This window comes from Solanum tuberosum, unplaced genomic scaffold (genome assembly GCF_000226075.1).
Source record: "Solanum tuberosum cultivar DM 1-3 516 R44 unplaced genomic scaffold, SolTub_3.0 scf00122, whole genome shotgun sequence".
In the NCBI taxonomy this organism is placed as follows: Eukaryota; Viridiplantae; Streptophyta; class Magnoliopsida; order Solanales; family Solanaceae; genus Solanum; species Solanum tuberosum.
The window spans coordinates 1,446,840-1,457,596 of NW_006239050.1; the positions used below are offsets into that span (position 1 = coordinate 1,446,840).

A 10,757-nucleotide genomic window follows, 5' to 3' on the forward strand; every position below is an offset into this window, starting at 1 on the left:
GAACAAAGGGTCGTTCTAGACCAAAATCGATCTTCCGAAGCTAAACTAGCTGTCAGAATTTTCATCTGAGCACGACTTCCAAGAAGGTTGACCAAAGTCAACTTTTCAAGTTATAAAATCTCTAAAACAGGGAAACGGGCCTAAAACCCAAACGAACGACCAGGCGACCGAATAGTCAGTGTCAGCAAGTCATAAATGACTTGGGGTCGCTACAGGAACGCTCTAAACGAGGGAATGAATGCTTTAATTTAAAAATGACCTGGAGGGTCATTACAACAAGCCACAAGTGCATTGATAGTAAATGAATTAAGTTTTGACCATAATATAATATGTAGTATAAGAATAATTTTATTGGTATTTTTTATTTGCAAGTTAGTGGAGACGGGAGATGCTTACCCAAATTCACCAACAATCAATATATATTAGCGTTTGTTTTTTACCAAGTGTTACTATTAGGAACACATTACACATATTTGAACAATTAGTAAGTATCAAATTATACATGTCATTGGCCAAAAGAATAACATGATAGAGAATATAGAATATATAAGAGAGTATAGAATAATAATAAAGAATAATGTCCAAAAATGGTGATTGCGTCTGCCGGGAGTCGAACCCGGGTCTATTGCTTGGAAGGCAATTATCCTAACCGTTGGACTACAAACGCGCCGTTGCTTGAAAATCACTCTTTACATACTACTTCTTTCGTCTCATTTTATGTGAGATAGTTTGACTCTGTACATAGTTTAAGAAAAAAAGAAAGACTTTTAATGATCTAAAATGAATGATAAAATTTGTGTGACTATAAATCATTTCATTAAGGGTAAAATGGATATTTTAAAGTTAAATTGTTACTTAATATAAAAATATCGTTCTTTTTGGGACTGACTAAAAAGGAAAGTAATTCATATAAATTGGGTTATATATATTCTAAGAATCTTTCCTAGATATTATTGCTTCTACTTGAATTGTTTTTTACCTTTGGAAAAGTCAAATCACCAACTTCATCTGCTTAACATAGGTGACTACTAATTTCGCTTCCTTCCTTAATTTTTGTAACCTAATCTAGGATCTATACTACTTTGGGAAAATTTCAGAAAAATATATAATTAGCCAATTACATTGCAAAAATATACTCATAAACTTACATTACAAATTTTTAGCTCGAAGCATGATTCGATATATAACATTATACATCTAATGCATAATAATATACAAAACTTTCATATATTTTTACAAAACTATTTTTTAACCTGATATAGAATATTATACACCTAATATATAATATTATATAAAATTATAAGAGGTATTTATACACCCATATACAATATTGTACACTATTATATAAAAAAGTGATTCCATCGTTTTCCTTGAATCCAAAACCAGATTCATCCGAAAATACTTTAAAAACTACACCAAATCACCCAAAAATTCATATTTAGACTCCTCAATATAACTTATCTTTTGCAACAATATGAATTAGGCTCCTAGCCTGCAGATGAAGAAAATGCTATTGGTAGAGTTGAAAATAACCCTAATGTACCAAGACATTTTTGCAACTATCCATATGTGAACACCAAAAACAATTTCTACACACAAAAATAAAGTTGATCATGAACAAGTGGCACTCTCATTAACTAGGAATTCCATCAATCTCTTTTTAAGAAATTAATTTTCCTAGTTTTTCCATTTATATGCCAAGTGTCTGTTTTTTTACTATAGTAACTAACCCCTTTGAATTTGGCAAAACCATTGGGGTTAAAAATCTTGTTTATTTAAATGATTTCTACAATCAATTAAGAGACATTCTACCAACTTCTTATATTCCTCAAATAGACAAAGCAATGATCCATTCTTCTTTATTCACTATCTTTTTCAACAAGGCGTGACAAGTGAATGTGAAGATTAGTACTGGTAAAAAAATTCACAAGGTGTGTTTCATTTTATTTTAATTTCCACCAAATTCATAAATATGAAGTTATGATTTACTCATTTACATGAACCAATGATCTCAACATAACAAAAAAAATGATATCAATATGATAAAAAAATACATCGTAAAATGTTAGTCAAAGTTCTTATAGTTTGACTCTAAAAAAAGAAATCATAACAACTAAAAGTGGACGGATGAAGTAGCATTTAATTATCAATTTTGGTGTTAGAAATTTTTGTTCCTTCTTTTAATCCTAAATGCTTCTCTGTATAGCATTTCCATTAGTTCTATGATCTGATACAAGTGCTACATCTTCACTTCTGGCCAAAACTGTTACGGATACTGAGTAGACATCAGGCGAGAACGGACCTTATAACCTGCACCTGCTAGCCTTTGTAAAGTCGATATTTCTATCGAGTATCGGCAGGACAATTGGCACAGGCCTACAGTCGTTCTACAGGAGGTTAAAGCTTTGAGAGAGATGGGAGAGATATCTTTTTGCATATCTCGTATCCAAAACCTCTTAGCAAACTCAATTCCTTCAATTTGTTTGCCTTACTTTCTTTTTTTAGCCCGCATAAAAAAGTAATGCCTCTTTCCTCTTCTTTTGATAACTCTTTAATTTTAACTTTTCCACGTGACGTATTTAAGATAGCAATATTCATGAGCATTAATCTAAGACCACAAGATTCAAAAGAAGTGTACGTTAAAATGGTGTCATATCAAAATGAGACAGTATTATGTTGAAGCCAAACCAATGAACCATCAGACTATTTTTGGTTAACTGTATCCTTCTACTCTACTTTCTCCTTTGGTTACCAAAGAATTGACCATTCAGAAGGTGAGTAGGTAGTTATTTTGAAGAATAAAGTAATGATGCCAACAAACTTTACTTCAGAAGAAGGCAAGTTATGAGCTGGCTAGTCTTTTTTAAAAGGAACAGACAAGTTTGAGAGACAGCCTAGCTCACAACATATTAAAGCTTAATAGCCTCCTACTTAAGCATACTTAGCTCCTCCATTATTTCAAAGTATCAGTTCCAAGCTCAACCACTGTTAAGACCCTAAAGAGGTAAGCCCCAAGCAATTATTGATCAATCCCTTGATTCTTCTCTCATAACTATTTTCTGTGATTCTAGCGTATTTGTTGAACATAGGATGATATGGACCCCGTTTGTGATATATTTGATTGGCGGCAACACTTTGCTATGAGAAAAACAACATTTGATTGATTTCTTGATCTCTTTCTGAGTTTATATTTATTATTTCTTCCTTCTTCATAAATATTCAAATGTGTATTCAGTATCTAAGGTACTAAACTTGTTGTACTTATATTTCTTTAAGCAACATTCATTGTACTTTTGAGATTTTATGTCGAAAATACTCTGTTTTAGTGATACACATAGAACAAAGACACCATATCCACCTCTGTCCTCTGGTTAGATTTTCCCTATTTGTTATGTACTCTTTGTTTGTTTTTGAAAGGGATTGATGGGTACAGAAGAGGCACCAAGTTGGGCAGATCAATGGGGGACAGGAGGATTTGGTGCTATGGATGAAGAGGAAATTAGTCACAAAAACAAGAAAGAGAATGATAGTAAGAAGAAAAGCGCAGGACTTGGGAAAGCAAAAGCAGTGGCTCAAAAGATGAAGAATAGCACTTGTATAGGCATCAAATGGGTAAAAAGCAAATGCCAGAAGAAAAACATCACCTCTTCTTCTTGATGATTTCATTCAAGATCCAGATCAACTGTTTAGATCGTCACACATGTTTTAACCGATTGTTAATTCTCACATTCTTGTTTTATACACTAGCTGTACTCTTTTTAGGCAACAGTTGCAACTTCTATCTATATATATATATATATATAGTACTACTATTCTTGATCACATGAACAAACAGTCACATACTACTAGCTAGTTGGATGAAAAATGCTATTATAACATTCTATCGATCACATGCATAAACTGGGACTAAGTATCTAAATTGTATAGTTGAGAACAAGTTTTCTTCCTCTTTTTTACTACTCTAGTAGTTTTACGAAATTAGTTAGTTATAGTCATTAAAAAATATAGGATAGAGGCTAACCTAAAATTCTAAAACTAATAAACTTATGCCTCGGGCTTAACAAGTTCATACACTCAGGTTATGCCACAAATCATAGCACATTATGTCTTACCAAAACTCATACTCAACTGCCTCACAATTTGTTTTAAAAAAATATCTTAAGGGGTTGTTTGTCTGTTAATAAAAATAAAAATTAAAGACCAAAAATTTGAGGGGCAAAATTAAAGACCACTCCAAATAAGGACATTTCTATTTTCCTACAAATGACTCTTAACTAATTCAATCGAAAATAACTCATTTTTAAGCAAAAAATAGCCTAACATATGAGGCTCCTACCAAAAAAAACCACTCGAAACCAATCGAACAAGAAAAAAAAAATTAAACAATCACTAAATTACGATTGATATTTGATATACACACTCATAAAATCGAAAATTAAAGTACCAAACGCGAACCACACATTAAAGCGCCACACCCGCAATGTATTTATATTTGTTGTATTTTAGTTATCATTAACACTAAGTGACTTTGGGGATAAAGATCTAGTCAAGTATAATTAGGTCAAGTAATGTTCAATGACCTTATAGATTCATGCCATGTGTACTATATAATAATTTATGGTTGAGATCCATTTAAATTATATACTCATGTTAATAATAAAAACAACAAAGCTGTCAACTATTTTTATTTTGTAAAACTATCAAATAAAGCAATTAAGTGTACCCAAGCTAATATTTTCAAGAAAAAAAAAATTAAAATTGGCGAGAATATGCGGACTTCCTGCTTTTTACCCGCAAACCTCGTACCTTTAGAGAAGACCATACCAATCAATTGAAAATATGCATTCATTTTTTACAAGTATGGTAAGATCAATGCTGCAAGTTTGTTACTGAGAATTCACAATATCCCTCCTTTTTATCACCCTTTTTACAAGTATTGGTAAAAAATATGAGTACCAAGCATCCTTTATGTGTCCAATCAAGTTGGATAGAAATGATACTTATCAATAATATATTTAGTGTAATTTCATATAAGTGTGATTTAAAAAGGGTAAAACGTACGCTAAAGTTATCACTATTTCGTAGAGATAGAGAGTTTGTTTCCATTAGATCTGAACCTTAAATAAAGCTACCAAATAGTTCGAAAAAGGGGGATAGATAGGAGAGCAATAACAACAAAATAATTCGAAATACAAAGTAGTACACAACAAATAAGAGAAAGAGTAGTAACAAAAATGAAATAATGCAATAATCGGAGCAAAAAAACAATAGTGATAGTCGATATCGGAGAGAAAGAAACTAAAAGAATAGTGTTTTTTTTTTTGTTTCCCCACCCGGTGTTCCGGAGCCCACATTGGAGCTCCGACTAAATCCGGATCGCGCACTGCAGGGCCCATTCGGGGGGTGGCGCTCCCAACAGGATTTTCTCCATACCCAGGGCTCGAACCCGAGACCTCTGGTTAAGGGTGAAGCACTCCCACTAGTGCACCACAACTCATGTTGGTACTAAAAGAATAGTGTTAATATTGCTTTATTTGATAGTTTTAAAAAATAAAAATAATTGTCGGCTTTGTTGTTTTATTATTAAGATGAGTATATAATTTAAATAGATCTCAACCATAAATTATTATATAGTACACATGGCATGAATCTATAAGGCCATTGAACATTACTTAACCTAATTATACTTGATCGGATCTTTATCCACAAATTAAGTATAGAAATGAGCAAGTTGTGCCAAAATAATAATTTAATTTAATATTGAAGAGTAAATTAATCAGTGATTTGTCTATGAACAATTGTATTTGTACTAGGCTTATAATGAATTCAATCACCCAAGAAAGGTTATTTAACAGAGCTTGTAAAATGAGCTTATATTTTATTAATTCATCTAACTGCCCATATTTTAAAATTGGAAAATTAAGAGAGTAGTTAGTAACTGAATGTGTTTCCTAAAGTGAGTAACTAGTTTTATTCAAGTAGCTATATAATTTAATTAAATTTAATTTAAAGTAGATCAGAATCTAAGCCGTAAAAAGGGAACTAATGATTTCTATTTTGTAATAATAAAAAAAATATGTATTTAACTGGATCTGTAGATCCATTGGATCATTAGGTTCAACTGTGCCACCCAAATGGAAAGGAAGAAAGTATAATTAAGTAATTAAATAATAAATAATAAATAATTAATTATAATTATATACTATTTTATATATAAACACATGTTATATATTTATTAATTTGATGTAGACACATATGAATATGTAAACTTTTACTGTATACTCTATATTTTATTTCAATATATTGTTTATATCTACTAATGATTTGAGAACGTTATTTATTTCTTGAAGGAAGAGATTGGATCAACATCATTCTTATATGTAAAAATAAAAATTTCTTATAAAAAGTACTTTAAAACTAAAAGTAAATTTAGAGAAAAGGACCTGATATATCCTCAACTTTACGATTTAGAATTGATATATCTCTTAAAAAAAGTGGCTCATATCTATCCATATTAATACATAAATGACTAATTTTCACCATATCCATATATATCCTTATGGTTTAACGGAAGTGAAAAAATAATAATTTTAAATTATTATTTTTAAAAAACCGTGTATGAGTGTATTTGATCTTTCTCGCAAGTGAATCTTTTTAACTTCTTCAATTCAACGACTAATTTAGGTGTATTCTTTTGATGATCAAATTTATTTTTCACTCATTTTCTAATAAAATTTATTTTTTTACCGATACAAATATAAATAACAATATAGCCACAAAAAAAATCTTACTTTTTTTTCTTTTTTTCATTCACACTTCATTTTTCCTATTTCTCATATTTTTATATTAAATAATGAAAGAAAAAATGAAATAAGAAACTCAAATAATAATAAACAAATAGATTTATAAGAGAGATATTGAAATATCTTGTAAAAAAGACATAAAACTAAAAATCATAATTTGTAAGTAACCTGTAAAATCAATTCTCCCCTAAAAATAAATATATGCTACTCATATTATTATAATAAGGGAAGATACTCAAATATGCCATCGAACTTTTAGAAAAGACTCATTTATGTCATCCGTTAAAAGTTTGGCTCATCTATGTCATTGATGTTAAAGAAAATGCTCATCTATGCCATCCATCTTTGCTTCAATATCTCATTCCCTAGGCCTTTGGTGACTCGACGACTTTGGGTGTTTGCTTTTTTTTTTTCTTAGAGAAAATTTCAGAAATAGCAAAGATAATAGACATATAAGGCTCTATAACTATAGTTTCGGTAATTGCGCTTCATAGCTATAGTTTTGTTTGCTATGGAGGCTACGGTTTGTATATTTAGCTTGTCCGTTTGTATATTTCGCTTGCAAATATACAAACCGGATAAGTATTTACAATGGAGATTGCGATTTGTATATTTCACTTGCGAATATATATACAAACATAGTAAGTACATACAAATTCTGTATTTATACATTTAGAAATTTTCCGTTTGTATATTTTGCTTGCCAATATACAAACATAATAATTTATTATGAATTTTTCATAAATTGTATACAAATAGCTAGGGTAGCCTCAAATTAAAAATAATCGAAACTATAGCTAGATTACATAATATACACTAGATGTTTGTCATATCGCATAATTTTTCCCTTTTTTTTGTTTCCCACTCGGTGTCCGGAGCCCACATTGGAGCCCCGACTAAATCCAGATCGTGCACTGTAGGGCCCATTCGAAGGTGATACTCCCAATAGGATTTTCTCCATACCCAGGGATCAAACCCGAGACCTCTAGTTAAGGGTGAAGCAGTTTCACCACTGCACCACAATCCATGTTGGTGGACCTTTGCTTTTTAGTTAGCTTTTAATTAATTAGGTTTAAATTAAAAGATACTATAATAGATACTCAATCAAACAATACAAAAAAATCTATGCAAACGTTCCTATTAAAAGCTTAAGATCAAACAATAGCAACAAGGTTTTATATTATTCGCTTCTTGGTGAAGAATTGAAGTGTTTCTTCAAGAATACACTTGTGAAGAAATACTTTAATAATGGTGTATTTTGAGGTGAAACTTTAAAAGTAAAAAAATCCGAAAATTAACCAAATCGTACCGATACTAAAAAGAGAAATTGATACGATTGAGATGACCTTAAGAAAAATCCAATTTTGATTATACATTATAAAATACCCGAAAAATTGAAATAATATAATTTTTTAAAAATAACCGATCGAACTGTCCATTGATAATTTCTTATATATGTATTGTTGTTGCCTATGGCCCATTATATTGTAAGAGATTAAGAAATGACTAAAATATATTACTGAACTTAATGAAATGCTTTACATATGTCACTCGTAAAAAAGGGGTGCGAGGGGTTGGGGTTGATTAGTAATGAAGGATTTAGATAATACCACGTGACATAATCTGGTACTAGTAGGGCTTTGTTAGCACAAATGAACCAAATGTGTCATGCGATGGCATAAATAACTCCAACTATTAACAAAAGACATGATTGAGGCATTCTGATAATTCGATGACATATTTGATTGTTTTCTAAATTTAAATTTTATATAAAAAAGAAAGTTCAAATTTCATGTTCAAACAAAAATTTTAAGTTCAAATTAACATGGTTTCAGATGAGTAATTTTAAATTATGACTTGAAATCATGTTCAAACGAGCCCTGAGAAGAAAGGGAAAGAAAATAATGTCTACTCTTTTTTTGGCAGTGTCCTTCAGTTTTTATGCTTATTTAAGAAGTAGTTGGGGATCAAGGATCTTTATCTCTCACAGCTGAGTGCAATGGTAAAAACAATGACTTCCAAAGCTCTCTTCTTTGGTGTGCTGTTATTTTCAGCTCTCTCTGCATTTGCAGAGGAGAAGGAGGATGATAATCCTGGCCTTGTTATGGACTATTACAAACGCACATGCCCACAAGCTGAAGAGAATATCAAAGAGCAAGTCAACCTTCTCTACAAACAACAACAGAACAATGCATTTTCTTGGCTACGGAACGTCTTCCATGACTGCTTTGTTGAGGTACAAACAATCTCTCTCACACTCTTTTCTCCATTTTGATGAACATTTTAAGTTTAAGATGGTGGCATTTTTTATTGTTTTGTGGGTGCAGTCATGTGATGCTTCATTGCTGCTGGACTCAACCAGGGAGATGCTGTCTGAGAAGGAGACAGACAGGAGCTTTGGCATGAGAAACTTCAGATACATATTACATTGACACAATTAAGGAAGCTGAAGAAAGGGAATGCGATGATGTTGTTTCCTGTACTGATATTATCGTCTTGTCTGGTAGAGATGGCATTGTTGCTGTAACTTAATATTGTTATTTTTTTTTCCATAGTGTTACCTACTGTCAATATCAGAGGCGAATTCAAGATCTTGAGTTAGTGGGTTCACATGAATGCGATCTTATTAATGGTGTTGTGCACAGTTAGGAGGGCCTTACATCCCACTCAAAACTGGAAGGAGGGATGGCAGGAGGAGCAGAGCAGATATTCTTGAGCAACACCTCCCAAGCCACAATGAAAGCATTAGTGTTGTGCTTGAGAGATTTGCCAATATTGGAATTAACACTCCTGGAGCTGTTGCCTTGCTAGGTATACACTATACACATCCCACAATACCTTGAATTTCTTGGATCAATTATTAGCAAAAAAGGATAAGGACAGTTTGGTGCACTAAACTCTATGCATGAGGTCATGGGAAGAGCCAAACCACACTGATTATATGCAGCCTTATCTTGCATTTCTGATAGATGTTTTTCTTCATGGCTTGAACATGCAAAACCCTACTCCGTATTATTAGGAGACGAGAGAAAAAAAGATCTAAGTTAATTATCTCTCATCTCTCTTGCAAGTTCTCACAGTGTGTTGTGTTCTTCCCACAGTGTATTAAGTTGGTTCAGCGTTTATATCCCAAAGTGGACCCTCAACTCAACCCTGAACACATACCCCACATTCTAAAGAAATGCCCATAATCAATCCCCGACACAAAGGCCATGCAGTATGTGAGAAATGACAGAGGCACACCCATGAAGCTAGGCAACAACTACTACAGGAACATATTGGACAACAAGGAATTGATGTTGGTGGACCAACAACTAGCTGTAGATAAAAGGACCAGACTCTATGTAAAAAAAATGGCAAAGAGCCAAGACTACTTCTTCAAGGAATTTGCAAGAGCCATCACTGTTCTCTCTGAGAACAACAAAGGGTGAGATCAGAAAGCAGTGTTATCTTGCCAACAAGCACTAGGAACTTGCTTTGCTACTACTTGTACCCTCCGTTTCCATTTCTGTATGTGAGGAGAGGACAGGGATAATATAGAAATAAGGTGGTGTTTCCCAGTTGGTGTTTGTTTTAAATGCAAGTATGACGAGTTTAAGATAGTTTATGGAAGTAGTAGTGACCATGTTCATTACATTCCCAGTTGCTTTTGTAAGTTTCTCAACAGCTGCTACTTTTTAGGCTGTAAGTTTTATGTTGGAGATGGGCCATGATATAAAAATGTGTTTGTTCTCTCTCTCTTTATCATAAAGATACAAAGCAGATTCCATCAACTTTATATTGGATTATGACCCTCCATTCCCATTTCCTCAATTGTTAGATTATGACCTTGACTGCTATTACAAGTAGAGGACTAATGCAGTAGAGGACATAGGCAAGTTGAAATCATCTGACATTATCAATACTTAATCAATACAATTAAGAGGCAAAGACACCATTAGACAGGTGCTAGAT

The 10,757-nt window shown here is 32.3% G+C and overlaps 1 non-coding gene and 1 pseudogene across 1 annotated transcript; one reads left to right on the top strand and one right to left on the bottom strand.

Moving 5' to 3' along the window:
• Positions 1-595: 595 nt before the first annotated feature.
• TRNAG-UCC (transfer RNA glycine (anticodon UCC)) lies at positions 596-667 on the bottom strand. The gene has a single exon. It is a non-coding gene; the product is annotated as a tRNA-Gly (tRNA).
• An 8,135-nt stretch (positions 668-8,802) lies between these two features.
• LOC102584516 (peroxidase 42-like) lies at positions 8,803-10,271 on the top strand (annotated as a pseudogene).
• The last annotated feature ends 486 nt before the right edge of the window (positions 10,272-10,757 follow it).